Raw genomic sequence first — 20,323 nt, forward strand, 5'->3', positions numbered from 1 at the left:
CAGCATAATCAATATTGGGGTATAGGAATGCTTTTGATTTGTGAATTTTGATCTTGTATCCTACTATTTTACTGAACTTATTTATCAGCTCTAGAAGTCTTCGAGTAGGGTGTTTTGGGTCTTCTACATTTAGGGTCATGTCATCATTAAACAGAGATAAATTGACTTCTTCTTTTCCTATTTTTAATTCTTTAATTTCCCTATCTTGCCTGATTGCTATGGTTACAGTTTCAGTGACTACTTTGAATAGGAGTGAGAGTAGACATCCTTGTCTTGTTCCTGATTATAGAGGGAATACTTTTAGCTTTTCTTCATTCTGTGAGATGTCGGCTTTGGGTTTGCCTTAAAAAGCCTTTATAATGTTGAAGTAAGTTTCTTCTACCCCTGGATTCTCCAGTGTTTTAAAAATGAATGGGTGCTGAATTTTATTAAAGATAATTTCTGAATACATTGAGATAATCATATGATTGTTGTCCTTAATTCTATTTAAATGACAAATTGCATTTATTGTTTTGCATATGTTCAATCAAACTTGCCTCCCTGGGATGAAACTGATTATGGTGCACTACCTTCTTGAGGAGTATTTGAATACAGTTTGTTAATATTTTATTAAGGACTTTTGCATCTATGTTCATGAGGGATATTGGTCTGTAGTTTTCTTTCCTTAATGTGTCTTTCCCTGGTTTTAGTATCAGGGTTATACTGACTTCATAGAATGTATTTGGGAGTGTTCCCTCCCTTTCAATTTTATGGAATAATTTAGGAAAACTGGTGTTAGTTCTTCATTAAAGATCTGGTAGAATTCAGTTGAAGATCCATCCAGTCCTGGGCTTTTCTTTGTTAGAGGACTTATAATTACTGTTTCAATTTCATTGTTTGATATTGGTTTATTTAAGTTAAAAACCTGCATACTATAGTGATACAGCCACATCAATGTTTATAGCAACGCAGCTCACAATAGCCAAGATATGGAACCAGTGCAGGTGTCCATCAGTAGATAAACAGATTAGTAAAATGTGTTATATGCACACAACAGAGTTTCACTCAGTCATAGAAAAGAATGAAATTATGGCATTTGCTGGTAAATGGATGGAACTGGAGAACATCATGCTAAGTGAAATAGGCCAGACTCAGAGAGCTAAGGGTCTAATGTTTTCTCTCATATGTGGAAGGCAGAGCAAAGTAAGAGAAAAAGAAACGAGGGTCAGATATCATAAAGACAGAAGGAATATCAGTGGAGTATAAGAATGAGATTGAGGGAGAGGGAGGAGGTTTGGGAAAGGGAAGGGATTGCAGAATGAATATGACAAAATTACACTATGTGCTTGCATAAACACACCACAGTGAATTGCACTTTTATGTATATCTATAAAGTACCAACTAAAAAAATACAGAAATGAGTGCAAGATAGTCCAGTAGAGTAGCAGATGGGGAATGGAGGATTGGAAGGGAGGGAAAGGGAAGCAATAGGGACTGAAATGGAGGGCATTAAATTCCTTGCATATGTAATTATGTCAAAATGGATTCCTATTGTGTACAACTATAATGCAATGATTGAAGTGGAAGAAGAAGAAGAAGAAGAAGAAGAAGAAGAAGAAGAAGAAGAAGAAGAAGAGGAGGAGGAGGAGGAGGAGGAGGAGGAGGAGGAGGAGGAGGAGGAGGAGGAGGAGGAGGAGGACGAGGAGGAGGAGGAGGAGGAGGAAGAGCAGCAGGAGGAGAGGGAGAAAGACGAGCAGATGGAGGAGGAGAAGGAGGAAGAAGAAGAGGAGGTAGAAGGAGGAGAAAAGAAAAATGAAAAGGAAAAAACAGAAAAGTTTCAATAAGGCAACGAGTAGGTAGAACAAGTGTGTCCAAAGTGTGGCCACAGACATAACCCGAGGCCTCCTGTTTTCTTCAAGCCAAAATGCTTGGAGGCCCAGACAACCCCCTGCCTCCTTGGCCCCGTTGCCATGAGCATCCACCACACCACTTTGGCCCAAGGGAAGGATTCTTCTAAATACAACTAAGACTTTCCTCTGAAAACTTTCTTTCTGCCTGGCGTGAAGGATTGGTTGTTAACATCGCTCCTTGGCCTAGAGATAAATGAATATTGTCAATAAAAGTGTTATATACATTTATTTTACCACCTAAAGAACACTTCCCTGATTTTAGGATCATATTCCACACAAGGTTCTTGTTCTCTTTGAATCACGTTTTGGTTCTTTGTAAAGACTTAAGCTGAAATAAGGTCTTCTGACGTTGCTCCGGACAGCATTCTGGCTAGTATTTACAAGTTACTACCCTAGAAGACCAAATAAAGGTGCCAGTTGTACAATTGCATCTGGACACGCCCTAACTTCGTTTCCTTATGCTTAGTTTTTACACTTGCACGAAATAATAATCAAACAATTTAATTTGATGTTTAAAGCAACCTTAGAAGATAAACATTAGTATTTCAGATTTTTTTAAGAAAACTAAAATTATTTGTTCAAGATCACACCATAAGTAGCAGAGATGAGCAAAACTTATCTTATTTAATAATACTTCAGTTAAAGTTTATTGTGGTAAGAGTGAAAATTAAAAAAAAAAATTCCCATGAATGATCTATTGATTTTCACCATTTTGAAACTCAGCTGGAGAGGCCTGCCTCAGGCTGCCGGAGCTGGAAATCCTACTTGAATGCAAGGCTTTCTCTCTAATACTGCATCATGTCTGTGTGCTTCCCGCCTAAAAACGTGCGCATTTCTTTATGCTATTTGTACATACTTTTTAAATTACTCCGATTAAGAAATGCATAAATGTGGCTCTCACTTATTCCTAATCTCCTGCCTCTTACTTCCTCTTTAAACAACCAGCAGCTTGAACCACAAGACAGGATGAATTAAAAATCCAATGTAAGTACTTTTTGTTTATATCAATTTCAGTACTGGCCCCCAAAATACAAACCAGTATCAACAAGTGGAAATTGCTATGTTAACATTTTCTGTTTCTAAGCTAAGCTAAACATTAAGAGCGAATTGTATTGCAACACGTATTTGTTTTAACTCCAATACAACTGAGATTCTTATCCAAGACATATTAAAAAACTTTCCCATAGTAACCCAGAGAGTGAGGGAATGGATTTTATGGAATATTTTGGTTTACAAATTTGAGTAGAAATAAAAGTTTTACAATTTTTTACAACTCAAAAAATTCTGTTTTTACCCTATTAAATTTCTTTGCTCTGCCTGAGACACAAACATCCTTACGCTTCATCCAGTAAACATTCCATTTTAGCCTTCAATTTGCAGCCACAGGCCTTTAGTGGAAATCTATTAACAAGAAAATTGTTATGGAATATTTTTTTTTCTCCTCATCTACCAGCGGATTTTCTGAAAAAATCAAGACTGATCCTCACCTTAGAGTCTACTCTTGTACAGATGGACAAGAAAAACCTAACCATTATTATTTTTTTAAATTTCATATCACATGATAGGAGACCAAAGTTCTCCTTACAGTAAAAGTTTCTATTGTCCACCTAAACTCATTTTCTCAGGGGTCACTTGACTTTATTTTGGCATAACATCATGTCCTTGGAAAGACAACTAACCTTAAAATTAGAGAAATTGCCTTTTGATTAAATGCATATTCCAATGCTAAAAATGCCTAGGAACGTATCACATATAATAGTGATATCTTAAAACAAAGTAATATTTTAGTAGAAGAAATTTTTAAAATTACTGAATAAATGATGACAGATCATTAAAATAAAACATTGTGCACCTCTCAAAATTGTATACCTATGAAAGATTTTTTAATAACGTGAGACAGGATTGTGAAATACAGTTAATTTTTAAGAGTTTACTGTAAGAAAAAACACTAAATGTTATCAGTTATGAGATGTGTGATTGTCATCTTTTAGCAGCTCTGAAATAAAAATGCACCTTGGACTCTATGGCATCTTACAATCCTAGAAGGCCAGGTAACAGAGGTGGCATAGTTGGTTTTGCTGGCACATGTGTGAGCTTGGTTGTATTCCTGGTAGAAATGACTGTACTGTGACAAACGGTTAGTTTCAGTCAACAAACGAGGACAATGTCCAGAAGCAAGACAAGTCCAAGTTGTTGCCTGAGAATCTTACATACATTTCTTCTAACTACAAAAATGGTGCTAACAACAAATCACTTTAGGTGAAAAACTGAATTCTTTCCCCACTCAAACTGAAAGCCAGGTGAGATGCTGACTCTCACTACTCTTATTTAAAATAGAAATGGAAATGTTTGCCAGTTGAACAAAGGAAAAAAATAAATAAAAGTCATACAGATTAAAAACAGAGAAATAAAACTATCTCTATTTGTAAAAGGACATGATTATCTACATAGAAAATCCCAAGGAGTCTACAAACCATAACCAGTTCTTAGAGCTGACAGGTGCATGTAACAAGGTCACAGGGCACGGTGGCCCTCTGTGTCCATGGCTTCCTCATCCATACATTCATTAACTGCAGACCAAAAACATTTGAAAAACAAATGCATTTGTACCAAACATGGACAGACATTTTTCTTGCAAGTATTCCCTAGCAGTACTGAAAAACAATCATTTACATAGCGCATACATTGTACTAGGTACTTTAGGTAAGCTAGAGATGATTTAAAATAAACAAGAAGATGAGCATAAGTTAATGTAAATAGTATTTCACTTTATATATGGGGCTTGAGGATCTACAGATTTTGGTGTTAGTAGAGAGTCCTGTAACCCATCCCCCATGAATGCCAAAGAACAGTCATTGAAGGGCAACATATAAAATCAATCACATTTCCACACACCAGCAATGAATAAATGGAATAAAACCTTGAAAATACAATGCCATTTGCAATTGCTCCCCTCCGAAACATAGGTAAATATATAAGAAAACAAATGTGAGATCTACCTGCTGAGAAATGCAAAACAATGATGAAAGAAATCAAAGGAGACTTAAGTAATTAGAATAAATTAGAAGACCCACATGTTCATTAATTGGAAGATCCCGTATAGTTAATATATCAATATTTCCCAAATTTGTCAATACTTTTAAAACTATTTCAGCAAGGCCTCAGAAAGATTTTTTGTGTGGATATAAACAAAATAATTTGAAAATGGTTGTGGAAAGGTACTTGAATTAGTAAAACCAAAACAATTTTGAAAAAGAATGAAGCTGGAGTACTCCATCTCATTTGTAAATTATTCTAATGATATGATAATCTAAACTGATGAAAATATGACACAGCTCAATGGAAAAGAGAGAATCCAAAAATAGATTCACATTAATATGAACCATAAATATTTGATAAAAACAAAATAATTGAGAAACAGTAGTTTTTGACCTGATGTTGGTCAATTAATGATGTTGGACAATTAACTTCATATGCAAAAAACACCCTTAATATAAAAAAAGGTAATTTTGCACAAAAGTTAATTTAAAAAGAGCCATAGGTGAATATAAAATATAAAACATAAACAATGTGGGGGGTTGAGTAAAGATTTTAGACATAATGCAAAAAGCACAATCAATAAAATGATTAATCAAGTTGGACTTCAAAGTTAAAACTCTTGCTTTGCCAAATATTGTTAAAAAATTTAAAAGGGAAACTATCGACTGTGATAAAATACTTGACAATAACTTTTTTGTTTTGTTTATTTCTGAATAATTTAGTGTGATTTTATTGTTTCTTGTATTTTTTTCTTTTTAGTTATACATGACAGTAGAATGGATTTTGGCAAATTACACATATATAGAGAATAACTTATTCTATTTAGAATCCCAATCTTGCAGTTGTACATGAAGCAGAGTTACCCTGGTTGTGTATTCAAATACAGGGCTAGGAAAATTATGTCCACTTAATTCTACTATCTTTCCTATTCCCCTCCCTTCCCTCCATTCCTCTTCGTCTAATCCAATGGATTTCTATTCTTCCCCTCCCCACCCTCCCTTGTTGTGGGTTTGCATTCACATATCAGAGAGAACATTCAGTCTTTGGCTTATTTCACTTAGCATGATATTTTCCAGTTCCATCCATTTAACAGCAAATACCATTATTTCATTCTTCTTTTTGGCTGAGTAATATTCCACTATGTATATATACTACATTTTCTTTATCCATTCATCCATTGGGGAACACCTAAGTTGTTTCTATAGTTTTGCTATTGTGAGTTGTGCTGCTATAAACATTGATGTGGCTGCATCAGTATAGGATGCTATTTTTAAGTCCTTTGGATATAGACTGAGGAGTGGGATAACTGGGTCAAATGGTGGTTCAATTCCAAGTTTTCTAAGGAGTCTCCATAGTGCTTTCCAGAGCAGTTGAAAAATTTGCAGTACCACCAAGAACGTTTGAGAGTACCTTTCTCCTCAATTCCTCACCAACATTTATTACTTGTATTCTTGATAATTGTCATTCTGACTGGAGTAAGATAGAATCTCAGTGTAGTTTTAATTTGCATTTTCCTACTTGCTAGAGATGTTGAACATTTTTCATATATTTTTTGACCATTCATATTTTTTCCTCTGGGAAGTATTTGTTCAGTTCCTTTTGACAATGACTTCTATCTAGCATATACAAAAAGACCTCTCAAAAATTGACATTAAAAAATAACAACACCAAATTATTTTAAAATGAGCTAAATACTTCACATAAAAGGTAATGTCAATGTTAAATAACCACATGAATTAGAGCTCATCAACATTAGCTATTGATGAAATCCAAAATAAAATTAAGATAAGATACAATCTCATGAGATTGCCCAAAATAATAATGATAGTAATAATGATCTTGACATTATCGAGTGCTGGTGAGTTTGGGGAGCAACTGGAACTCTAATATCTTGCACCCTGAAGAACCGTGTGGTAATTTCTTATAAACACATACTTATCACATGAACTAGATCTCACTTGAAGGCATTTTACCTCAAGAACTGAAAACTTAAATTCTTATGAAAACCTGCACATGAATGTGTAGAGCAGTTCTCTTATAAGGACAGAAAGCCAGACATGGCCCAGACATGCTTCCTGCTGAACTGTTCTGTGGACTACAATATATCTCTACAATGGACAGCAGTGAAAAGAGACCAACTGCATATGCACACAGCATGCAAGAATCCAAAGCATTGCCATGAGTCATCATCATCGGACATTATGTCCTCTATATATGATTCTATTTTGTTGATGCTCTAGACAAGACAGAACAATAGTAACTGAGGACAGATGAGTAGTTCCCAGAGTCTGGGTATGAGGGAGGGTGGTGGAAAGGACCACAGCACAGGTGGCCTTAGGCGATGGAGTTGATCTGCAGCCTCCATGTGCTGGCAGTCATGCAGATCCAAACGGTAGAACCACCTCCCCCAAAAGGTTGATTTTCTTTACGTTAATTAAAAAAATACAAACCATCCAAACTATATCTCTGTGGAAGTCTACTTATGTGTCTCAACTAAAAACAGAAACAATTTTAAAAAAAGAAAAAGAAAAGAAAAGCAATGTGCCATAAGTTTTGTTGATGGTACATAAACTAATGGTATCTCTTGACTTCAACACACCTTCAACTTAAGGGAGCCCAGTCTCCGTACATCATTAACATGCCCATACATGAGAACAATATCGTGCAAAGTGGTAACAGTGATTATTTAGCAGAATAGAGATGATTTTTAATATTTCTACAATTTTTTTATATTTTACAATGGAGGATAGTTCCTTTTATACCAGAAAAAAAGAATCGAATAAATGCTTTTAAAAATTAACAACAGAGGTTCAGGCAAGTGGGCCCTGCTGGTCCTGATTTTGCAAGCACAGCGTGCCTCGCCCATGGATATGATACCGTGAGGTGATTCACTGAACTTGGAACTCCCTGAAGAAAATTTAGTTCCTATTACTCACACCTATCCTCTCACCAGATAATTCTTCAAGAGACACACATCAAGAACAATCTGCAAGGCAATAATCAACTTGGGATTATTTTTGGCAACTGTAAATGTGTTGTAGTTGGATAATTACCCACAAAAGTAAAAGAAAAAAAAACAGAATTGTTATCTTTATTGGGAAACAGAATACCGCCTATGGCTGCTGCTTCTTAAAATCCTCTTCAATTACAGGATGTGATGAGAAATCCAATATTTCAGGAAAGGTGTGTCAACACCAGTGGCGGATGGGCCTTGTTCCCTGTCTCTGTCCCCTCCTGCCCTTACATGTCCACATGTCGGCTCTCTGACCTCCCTCTGCAATGCCGCCCGTAGCAATAACTGTCAGGAGCTGGAACAGTGACACTTTCTAAAGGCAAATGGCTTCCAAATGTGGACTTCATGAGCCTGGAACAGAAACACAGTCCAGAGCCTGAGGGCAGTTGGAATCAGCCTGGCCACCCCAAAACACCTCAGTCGCCTCCGTCTTCCCACACGAAGGTCACTAGACTTGGCCTGCTGATTAGATGCGAGAGTGACTCTTCCAGTTCGTGCCCTCCCTGCCCTGGGACAGCTTATACTGCCACTAGGTCTCAAATCTCACCCTGGCGAATGGGAAGTGGGTGGCTGGTGGGGAAAACATGGATTGGCGCACTTCCGAGGCCTTTCGTTCTTTTGTCTAGAAGAAAACCTTGTAACTATACCAAGATTCAGGTTCCATATTTTGCCAAGGTCACTCAATCTATGGAAATTTACACTTTGACTAACAAGGTCAAGACCCTCAAAGTGGTTTGCTGATGCTTAAACATTTCTTTCCTGGGGGTGCACAAAGTTATGGAATACTTATAAAATTAAATAACACCAGTGAATTTAAAAAAAAAAAAAAAACATGTTTTCAAACATTTTGAGGATGTGACAAGGGAAAAAGGCAGGGACAAAAAAATCTGCACAATTTTACTAAAATGCTCTGTAATGGGGGATGTCTGTGTTAGACTGAAACAAAACAAGAGAACAACATCAACTTTTATTGCTGTGGTTGGATTGAGAGGGATTTTTACATCTTATACTATTTATATGTTTTCAATTGAGGACATATATTTTTTTTTTAAATTGAAAAGTAATATGTAACTTATCTCTGCATTTTGAATAAGATTTTATTTTTATATCAGTATAATGGGATCTTCCTACTCTTCTCTAATTCCATGTTATAATATACAAGTATATTATTTAATAATAGAAATATATGTCTTTTAGTATTAAAATACAGGATTTGTATCAGCATCTTAGTGGAAGGGATTATTCCACTTACTATTCCATTTATTGTATTAAATTTTGATCATAAGGCACCCAGAAAGTACCTCCATTCTTCTGTCCTGGATCACCCATCTTGGTGCCCACGGAGACAGCCCTGTGTTCTCTAAACTCTGGTGCACTGGATTGCTCTCTTTCAATTTTCTCCTTGGTTCTTAGGGAATTTCCTGGTTATTCCCTGCTGACAAAAGACCCTCTGTAGAGACGTGGAGCCAGCTCATGTTATAGAACTAAAGGGATTGTTTTAAAAAGCAAATAATCTCTAGTCTCCCTGAACAACTTCTGGACATCAGAGCAACTGAAAGATGTTTGAGAAACTCAGGGGCATCCAAGAAGCAAAGTCAAATTGGAGATTTCCCAGCCAGGGAGGCTTAAGGCACTGGCTTCCCCCAAGGCCTGCAGCTGCGGGCTCTGCTATGGTAGAAGCTAAGACAAGAAGCACCAGGCCAGGACCTTTGAGTAATTGACATGGATGCTGAACCCTTGGCTGAGTCTGCAGACCGTGCTCCATTTCAAAGGACCCCCACCCCATATCCCTTTGAAGAGTTTGCTTTCCTGGGGACAAAATATCAAAATTTGTACTGTTTAATTTTCACAGGAAGCCAAGGCACTGATAAATGAGAGCTCATCCATACATGTTTTTACTCTGTTACCTAAGAAACTATCTTCAAAACAGAAGTCCTCATAAATACTCTGGAGATGCATCAGGCTCTCTCCGGTGCTGCGCGACACTGTGTATATTGTTTGGCAGGAGTTCACGGAGGAAGATAAACTAGCACGTTTTGCCAGGATTCTATTATTCTTGACCCTGACCTTGGCTGGACGCTGTTTCCAGTTATGCTCCATCTTAAAGAAAGACAGCGCCGACTCTCCCTGCTTCCTTTTCCCTTCTCTTTTCGGTTGCCCCTGCTCAGGGCTCAGCGTCCTGCCCCACTGGAGGGAAGAATCTTGTGCGGGCTTTGCTTCCGTCCTTAGATTTCTCATTGGAACACAGCAGCTCAAGTGAGCTGTGAAACCCTCGTCTCTGAGCAGCGGAGGTGCGCTCCTGGGGAGCTCCAGATCTTGCTCTGGGAGTTTTGCGCACTGTGATGTCTTTTCCCTGATCCAGGAGTGATGACCCAATTCTTGGGCGACCCCTTTACAACATGCAGCTCCCAGGCTTCCCAAGTGTGGTCTCCCTGGGTACAGTGTCCAGTCCCTCTGTGCACCAGCTCCTACTGTGCTCACTTCACAGGTCTCCAGGGAAGCATGCACCCTTTGAGGGCAAAGCCCAGCAGCCTAAATGGCCACTGTCCCTCTCAGGGGGCCGAGCCCAGGGCTTCCCTCACAGGCTCCGCTAAGTAGCGATTGTAACTGAAACTGACTAGAGGGTAATTACAGTTTTGACATGTTCAGGTTTAATAACACCCTTCAGAGTGAAAACAAAGGCTAATATTTATCAAGCACTTATATGTACTTTACATTCATTATCTCATATTATCCTTAAAATAATCTGATGTGGGTAGGTCTTATCCCTGTTTTACTTATGAGAAAACAAAAACTTGGCGAGGATAAATGATCGTTCCATGGAAAATCAAGTGGTGGTTGTTTCATTCCAAAGATTGGATCCCTTCTTTCTGCTCCACTGATACTACAAGGTCTTAAACAAAAGAGAAAACCATTAAGAATAAAATATTTTTGTACAATTTAGTAATAATCCAGATATACTTAACTCTTACAGCAAAACATGCTCCTACAATTTGTTATAAATTATTTCATGATAATTACAATCTCCATTCTCCTATGCAGAAATCTTTTATTCCACTATATAGATATAAAAATACAATCAAACTCAAAAATGACATAGCAGTTACATTTTAGAGTGCTACTCATCAAAGTCATTTTATTTTAAAGAAATATATGTTCCAGTCAAAAAATTGAGAACAGATAAATGTTACAAAAAATTAAAATCACATACAACACCCCATTCAATAATAAAAGTTTCTATTGCTTTTCTATATGCTATTTTGCTCTAATGCTGACATCCCTCAGTAGAAGGTACTTAAACAAAATTGTATGTGATTTTTTTATCACTCCTTTTCTCCTACATTTTTTGAAAACATGATTCTTATATCCAGTTGCATATTGCATTTATTTTATGAATATTCTATAACTAACATAACTATCTTCTTTTCATGGGCATTTGGATTTTCATTAGATTTTTGCATAATGACCAAACATGTACATAAATCTTTCTACATGTTGCTCATTGTCAGAATATATATTTTTCCCTCCATGGAATAACGAGAGCAAAGAATCTAAACAAATTTAGGGCCTTAGGTGAGCAATATCAGATTGCCCTCCAAAGAAACTGAAACTTCTTCCAGTGACATACAGGAATCTTTATTTATCCACGTGTTCAATCTATCAGATGGTTTTAATCTCCACTTAATATGAAAAGCAAATGATGCATCTTTAATTTTTTATAATTTGAAAGGATTACACTGGTTTACATATATATATATATATTTCAAATGTATATATTTCATTTACATATATATATATTTCAAGTATTTATAAATGGGTCCCTTTTTCATTTTTCTCACCTGTGTTATCTCAGAAACTTCTAAAGTACCTTTCCAAAGATATTTTCAATAGTAAGGTATTGATCTTAATATTTGCCAAAAATATTTTCCCAAGATTTTTGCTTTGTTCTCCATGTCAATGAAAATACTTTTCATGATAAAATGTATTGATTTTTTCTTACTTCCTTTATTTTGTTGTTATTTATTTGCTTTGTTGTTGTTTTCTTTACTCCTGCTGTTTTTTGCATAAGAGGCCTTGGTACCTAAAGTTTAAGGACCTAACTTACTTGTTTTCTGGTTTCTTTGTAGTTTCTCTTTCTCTCTCTCTCTCTCTCTCTTTCTTCTTTTTTTTGTTCTCCATTTTATGTTAATTTAGAATTAAGAGTGACATATGAAAAGAGTTAGGATTTTCAACTACATACTTTTCCCAAACTAGTTGTCATGTTTATTATTCCTGGAGAATAAACATTAATTTAAGAAGAATGAACGTCTATAAAATTCATTCTTCTCCTTTAAGAACTCTATTTTTTCCTCTTAAAATTTTCTTATAAAATTTTTATTGTATTCTTATGTGTTCTTTGCACATTTTTGTCAGGCTAGATGTTTTGTGAGCATTTTATTGTTGATATGAATAGAATATTTCCCAGGCTGTCTTCAAATTGACTGTGTATCTATATTAGAAAACTATTGATTTTAATTTTTATGTTGTTCCAATTACTTCATATGAAGATTTTATTAATACTAAGAAATTTTTAGTTTGTTAACTCCTGCATTTTTGTTAATATTATTTAGAATTATAAACCCCGATTATGGCTGGAAAATGCATATCTGTGTGTAGTCTATTAAGAGTAAATTTTGATATTTGCTCTCTCTATTGTTACCAAATTTATAATTATTATTTATTCTATATTCTGCCCCAACAGTTAACATCATTACATTAATACTATATTTGAATTACTAAATTTTAATGATCTTTTTGACTTTTTTTAATAAAGGATATTTGGGAGACATATTTTCTAGGCCTTAGTGAATCATGAAAAGAGAAAATTTCTGTTCTGTGTGTGTGTGTGTGTGTGTGTGTGTGTGTGCTGTGTACGCTTATCTATGACATGAACAAAAGCTTACTTTTCCTTAATAACATCTTATCCGTGTATGCTGGAGTAAGATTCAGTTTTAAAAAGTAGCTGAAATCTGGGCTGAGTGTTTTTGAGCAGACATTTCAAGGCTAGACAGACATAGCAGAAGCGTTCAGTTGCACAGAAATGATAAGACACTTTTTTTTTTTTTTTTTTTTTTTTTATCTAGGAAGTAAATCCAGTAGATTTTCTAGGTGGTTGCTGCTGTAGAGCAGTTTTAACCAGTACAGCAATGGCAGTCAGGGTTCAATCTTAGAATCTCTTTTGATCCCCGGAGCTAGCTAACCCTCAGCCCTGTAAGTCTCTGCGGGACTTTAACCTAATACTTTAATGATCGTGGCATCTCTGAAACGAGATTTGCCCAGTCGGCAGTAGATTTCTTCTTAGCCAGGGTAGAGTCTTTCCATATCTCCTTCTAAAAAGCTTAACATTTGCAAATCCTGTTGACTTACCCCATGTTTTCAGAAGGTAGGCAATGTATTTTCTAAGGGTAACCTCAGATATTAAGTATGGTACAATGTCTTAAGTGCTTTTTAAAAAATTTTTCTTTCTTTTTTTTAGTTGTAGATGACTCAATACCCTTATTTCATTTATTAATTTTTATGTGGTGCTGAGGATCAAACCCAGTGCCTGACATATGCCAGGCAAGCACTCTACCACTGAGCTATAACCCTAGTCCGTTTTAAGTGTTTTGTAATCCATAGTCAAGTCATAATCAATTAGAATCAGCTTTAGAAGTGGGGAACACTTTATTTTTATCTTTAAGTGACTATAGAATCACCACTTTCTAAATGAAAAGAGTTCAATTAATATTTCATGCATTTGGTGCAAAAAATAAAAACAATTTTTTCTCCTGCCATGCTTCTGAAAGGGCAAAAATTTAATAAGTACAAAGAGGAAGAAAAACATCGTCTTTTTCTCCCTTCACCCCATACTGTCCCAGTGCAACTTTTTATTGGACACGCAGGAAGGGTGGTGGGGAAGATGATAAGGATTATGGAAAGCTAGATTTTAAGAGAACAAGAAATAGACTACTGTTTGATTTGCAATGGTTACTGCTGAGTAATGAAGGAATGAGACTGTACCTTTAAATCTGGACCTGAGAGTAGTCAGTGTAACATGTACAAATCCCAATTGAACTTAAGGAGACTTAGAGAATTTTATAAATGATGACCAGGGCACCACAAATTATTATGGGTGGAGTCTATCGATTATTTTATGAATTGTGTTGTGAAGATGGGCAATCAATTGAGGAAAATTAAATTCCTACCTTGTTCCTTATATCCAAAGAAATTCTAATGGGTCAAAGAAAATGAAATGATAGGTAGTTTAGAGTGGAACTGTAGAGAAAAATAATTAGAGTGATAGTGATAACTCTAAGCATGGTATAAATCCCCAAATTTTGAATGCAAATCAATTAAGTTGGAGCTTACATCATTAAAAAGTCAAAAGACAAATGGCAAACCGAAAAAATAAAAAAAGGTGCACCATAAATAATCAGATGTTGAGCTAGTAATACAAACTATGAACAGCTTTATAAAATCAAAGAGCAAAGAACTGACCCAGGAGAAATATGGACAAAGAATACAGCTGTGCAGAAATATGGAGAACGAATACATGCACCAAAAAATTGCCAAGCACACTTGGAGGCACACACAGCCTCCAAAACACACACAAATTGAAGAAAAAAGGAGACAGCATGATCTTTGATCTATTAGGTTGGCAAAGATAAAAAAGTTTGCCAACATTTGATATTGGTAAGGATATGAAGAAGACAAGATTTCTATTTTCTACCAGGAGTAGTGTAATGTAAATTAATATAATCTTTTTGTGTAGAAATAAGCAAAATAAATGAAATAAATGCACATTACTTCAGATTATGTAAACATAAGGTTCATTGTAAATTGCTTTATGATGTTCACTGTAAATTATTTTATATACTAGTAAAACATACAGAATAACCAAATGGTCACTATCAATAAGATCAATAAATATTTTTTGATATTTTCACACTGTAAATGATTACTGGCATGTGCTACCGCACCTGGCCTCTCATTTTTACCTCTATTTCTATACCATCTGCATTATAAACATTAGAAAAAAATACCCAGATTTCAGTAATTATTTGGAGCTATGGGATTTGTTAGACTTTCACCTCTAAATCAGATATTTCTATATTTGAGAATCATTTGCTATGGGAGATTTTTTTTTTACTTAAAAATATGTCATTATCTCTATAAGAAACAATATATTTATGAGCACTACAGGACAATGGAAAATTTTATGTATTTCATTTGTTAGGTCGGTGATGTTTGGGATAATTGATTTTTCTCATTTATTGACCATCACATTATTGCACCATTATTATTGCCATAGACCTTGGAAGATGGCAGGTGGGAATCAGCATCTACCTAACTTCTTTGTGATTTGCCTTCCTGCTGCTGCAGAGATTGAAACCTGCAATGACTCTCCCAAGTTCTCCGGCAGGTAGGCTTCTGGGTGTGATTTGCCTCTAGCCATTTTGATTTACTTACGTTCTGTCTCCCCAGCATTGCCCATGATGATGATGGTGACAATGATTTTCTGCAGGAGCAACAGATATTCTGGTTTTGAGTCACCGCCGTTCCGAGAATCAGCAAGAAGGGCTTTGGGGATTCATTGGTCAACTCTGGAACTGGCAGCAGTAGTAACAATTTCTTTCTTTCTTTCTTTTTTTTTTTTTTTTTCGGTACTGGGGATTGAACACAGGGGCACTGAACTACTGAGCCAAATCCCCAGCCCTTTTTATATTTTATCTATAGACAGGATCTTGCTAAGTTGCTTAGGGTCTCACTAAGTTGCTGAGGCTGGCTTTGACCTCGTGATCCTCTTGCCTCAGCCTCCTGAGCCGCTGGGATTACAGGTGCACCACCACGCCCAGCAGTAGTAGCAATTTGTAATTCAATAAGTGTTACCTGATGACAAAAAAGTGTCTGAATTGACCTGATTCTGCACAAATCCGAGTCGGTTTCTTCAAACCTTCAAAGGATTTTTTTACACTCGATGTCATGGTTTGGAACTTTAAAGTCCCTTGGAAAGCTCATGTTTTGAAATCATGGTCTCCAATACAGCAAGGTTCAGGGCGGGAGACAGCTGAGGCAATCATTAGATCCTGGGGCTAGAATCTCATCAATGAATGGACTGCTGGGTGATGACCATAGGTAGAGTAAGGCTGGAGGAATTAGGCCCCGGGGCATGCCTTGGCCTGTCTTGTCCCTGGCTCCTCAGTATCTCTCTCTCTCTCTCTCTCTCTCTCTCTCTCTTTCTCTCTCTCTCTCTCACTGCTTCCTGGCTGGCAAGAGCTGAGCAGTTTTTATCCACCATGCCTTTCCACCATGAAATTTCTGCCTTGGAGTCAGCCAGCCAACCCTGAACTGAACCTCTGAAACTGTGAGCTCAAAATAAACTTTTCCTCCTCTAAGTTTTCTTCTTAGATATTTTGATCACAGAGATACAAAGCTGGCTAACACCCTACATGATATCCCAGAGTATTCTCCTTTAATTTGATGTGTTCTCTTATCTAGATTCTGATTGAGACTTTGTTAGATAAGTAAGTAGAGGAATATATATAAACAATGGATGGAAACCAGCCGCTATAACTCTCTCTAACAGTACATTGATAGGGCTTAAATTGAGTCTTTGCTACCAATCCTGAAAGATGTTTCTGAATTGCAGACAGAAGAATGTTTTGAACTGATGCTTGAACATTTCAATATATTGAAGTCTTGGTGGCTTACATAATATACAACTATAGAACAAACACATATTAGAAAAATATTTCATAATATCTATAAAGTATATATGATCTTATAATGATACTCTAGTCTATGTACTCAGAAGAATGCTTACTGCATATACAACTGGAAATAATAATGTGTTGTTTTTTATTCCATAGCACTATTTAATAATCTATATCATTCTGAAGAAATTTTCACAATTGGTGATTTAGGAATGGCAAGGGAGAATTGATTCTCCAAGGAATCTCTTCATACAAAAATTCTTTGGATACAATTCATTTACCATTGGACCATTTGGGTTGTGATGGGGTTTCTTGTTCATTCACTTTCAAGAAATAGTTAAGGAAAAAAGCCTTTTCCTCCCTGAAAGTTGCCATACTTTGAATGTGATGCTAGGGACCTTTGACTTATCTTTATAATCACAAAGGAAATCTTTTGTGGGGAGAAAGTCAAATTACTCAACTTTCCAAAACTAGGGTTCTTCTTTGGAATCACAAAACAAAGAAAATTATCCATGTGGCTATTTTCTTAATTATCCCAAGGATGGTAGTAAATAGTACCATTTAGATGCATAGAAGTTAATGAATTGCAAGCAGTAGATGACTTAGGGCATTAGGGTAAATTCCCTGGGGATCTTGTTGAGCAGGCCATATGATGTGTGGGATAATGGTACCCACTGTATTATTCTCTATTTTTCTCATGAGAAATAGTACATTTCCTTATTATTTAAGGTAATTAGAGGTGGAGTTTCTGAAACTTGCAGCTGAAAGCAATTTAATCTATATGCCTTACTATGAAACAGAGTGAATTTCAGTTCTGTTTCCTCACTGATAAGCATGGGAAGCTAGTGTAAAGTCCCCAAGTACATATTGTTAGCAAAGAAGTTGGATATCTATAAAGTTATAAATTATAGGTCTGCTGAGTTCATTTTAGAAGAGTGATAACTTACTAGCATCATTAAGACCCTGAGATTTCAAACATTTTGTTCATCATTTAGAAAAACAAAATTAGATTACTTTGAGCCCTGCTACGATGAATAAACTTCTAGCATGTAATGATTTAATAATTAGTAATGAGAATAATCCAGTCCCAATGGACTTACTGTTGACAGCAGAAGTGTAAACAACCTCAGTTCATTCATTTGCCACCAGTGCTTTAGAAGTTCAAAGACATGATAGACAAGGGTGCATCAAGCATGGAAGCATAGTACAATTTTTAAGAAGTGGACATTGCCCTGGGAGAAAGGACAGGGACAGCGCTTACTTTGCAGTTTCTCACTTGCCTTAATATAGTGATAAATGACACATGTTTCCTTGTGAATTGGTCAAGGTATAGACTGAGGCATTGAGTAGGTTTGTTACAAAAATGCTTTTAAAAGAGACATTTGATTAATAATTGACTACACCCATTGCTATTTTTTTATTTTTAAAAAGAGTCAGCTGTAGAATGGCTTCATTCCATACAACTATATTTTATTGCAAGGAATTCTAAAAAATTAAATCTGGAGCTATACTTAGGGAAGGGTTTTGTTGGAATATATGGATCTATTGTCTATCTCTAATCTATCTCTCTCCTTCAAAGTAAAAACTGAAGTACCATTTCATTTTATGATACAGGAGAAAATGCTGAACTGATTGAAGTAGGGAAAAGACAGGGATCCCCACCCTCTTGCATGTATTCTCAGCCTTTTAATGGTCCCCCCAAGCAGCTTTGAAAGGACACAATCTCAGAGAATAAAGATGCGCCTCAGTACACCCACACAAATAGACAATGATATGTAACAAACAATTCTGTCACTTCAACTTATCAGTTGCAACATGGGCTCAATCCCCAGTGTTAGAAGATTGGTAAAAGTTGTGGTTCCCACAATTCCTTGCAGAATTATGATACTGTGACTGAGAACTCGGGGATTGGGGCCCCAGGTGACTTAGCAACAGTGCTCGGTAATGATGGAACTTGAGGTAAGGCTGTCCAGCAAAATGGAATTTTTGTTTAAAATTCTCGTTTCATTGCTGCTACTGAGCATGTTGCTTGACCTCTTGAACAATCCGTTTTCACATCTGTAAACTAGAGACAGGATCACAAATTAGTCTATGTATTACGCATCTTAGAGTACTTGATTTCTCTGGCAGCATTCCAAGTGGTGGGTGTTGTGCAGAGTTGCCTTCCTATGCAATAGCTTTGAAGAGAAATGGCAAAGCATACATAGGTTACCTGCCAGAGTAACTGGTACAGAAATGGCCAACTAGTGAAAGCTAACATATCCACAGTACCAGTGTATCTAGAGCCTGGACTTTGGAGCAGGTACCTAGAAGCAAGGACCAGGAAGCCTTCTGGTGACTACATTGATCAGATTCCTAAAGTGCGAAGCAGGTGTTCGTCTATAAAAATATTTGGATCTTTTCTCTTGCTTTCTCTCTCCTACTCACTTTCTTTCTCTCTCCTCATCGCTTTTCCACTCTCTCTAGTGCACGCACTTTCTCTTTTCCTCTCATTTTCTCTCTTACCCTGCAGGGAGACACTCTGTTCGCTTAATAAACCCTCTTATGTGAAAAAAAAAAATATATATATATATATATATATATATATATTTGTACACAAATGTTCCCAGAAACTATTTGTGATAGGAGTTGGGAATAACCCAAATGCCCATCAACCAGTAAAAGGATAAATAAATTGTAACAAAATCATACAATGAAATCCTCTTCACATTTAAAAGAATCAATACACTTAATAATGCTAATGTCTCAAAATAATTATGGGAAAGCAAAAAATACCTAAAAGGGTATATGATTTCATATATGTAACTTTCCAGAGAAATGCAAACCAACTTACAGGGACAGGAAGCATATTGGAATTTGCCTGGGGACAGGAACAAGAGAGATCACAAAGGAGTACAGGGAAATTTCTGTGGTTGATGGAAATACTTATTATCATGAGAGTGGTGATGAGCACATGCATATATTAAAATGTATCAGATTATACTATTTATGTCCATGTTATTTATTTCAATTATCCCTCAGTGAAGCTATCAGAGTTTGGAGGTGCGATGATTCTTAACAAAGGAAAGATGAGAGCGTTATGGAAACGTGAAACAGCAACTTCCCAGGGTGTCTATCAAGGCTAATAACAGGTCACACATGTTCTTGGAAGGTTTTTGAAAAATTAAGAAGGAATTCACATCAAGGAACCCAAATCCCAGGGCAGTGGACTGGAGATGACTCAGAGGCATCAGAAATAAGGAAGGCAGCGTGGGTCCAGAATGTCCATACAAGGCTGGGGCACGCAGAGGTACCAATCTCAAGAGTGATTTACCTTAAACCAAGTCCATGGGAACTGACTTGTGGGCTAGATAGTGACTCAAATTTACATTGAAAATTGAAATTACTGAATGCACGAAATGCTTATGCCGTCAGGTGAACACACTCTCCCATACTGAAATCATTAAAATTGTTTCCAGAATTTTGCTTTTAAGGAGAGAATCACATCTCAATGCATGAGAGAGACAACTCTTCATCTCTACTTAGAAATACACGCGTAAGTGCTAAACCCAGGCTATCTAAACACATTTTCCCTGAATCATGGAGGAGTTACAAATGCATTCATTCTTTTGCAGAAAGAATCTTATCAATTTCACCTTACATACAAATTT

General features: G+C 36.3%; 1 long non-coding RNA gene across 3 annotated transcripts in view; it reads left to right on the forward strand.

The window, feature by feature from the left end:
* Positions 1 to 16,347, forward strand: part of LOC124963381 (uncharacterized) — a 54,042-nt gene extending 37,695 nt beyond the window's left edge. For all 3 annotated transcript variants that reach the window (XR_007104720.1, XR_007104722.1, XR_007104721.1), the window contains 3 exons: positions 15,272 to 15,382; positions 15,485 to 15,578; positions 16,235 to 16,347. This is a non-coding gene — a long non-coding RNA (uncharacterized LOC124963381). The remainder of the gene's footprint in view (positions 1 to 15,271; positions 15,383 to 15,484; positions 15,579 to 16,234) is intronic.
* The last annotated feature ends 3,976 nt before the right edge of the window (positions 16,348 to 20,323 follow it).

The sequence above is a fragment of the Sciurus carolinensis genome, chromosome 13 (assembly GCF_902686445.1).
Source record: "Sciurus carolinensis chromosome 13, mSciCar1.2, whole genome shotgun sequence".
In the NCBI taxonomy this organism is placed as follows: Eukaryota; Metazoa; Chordata; class Mammalia; order Rodentia; family Sciuridae; genus Sciurus; species Sciurus carolinensis.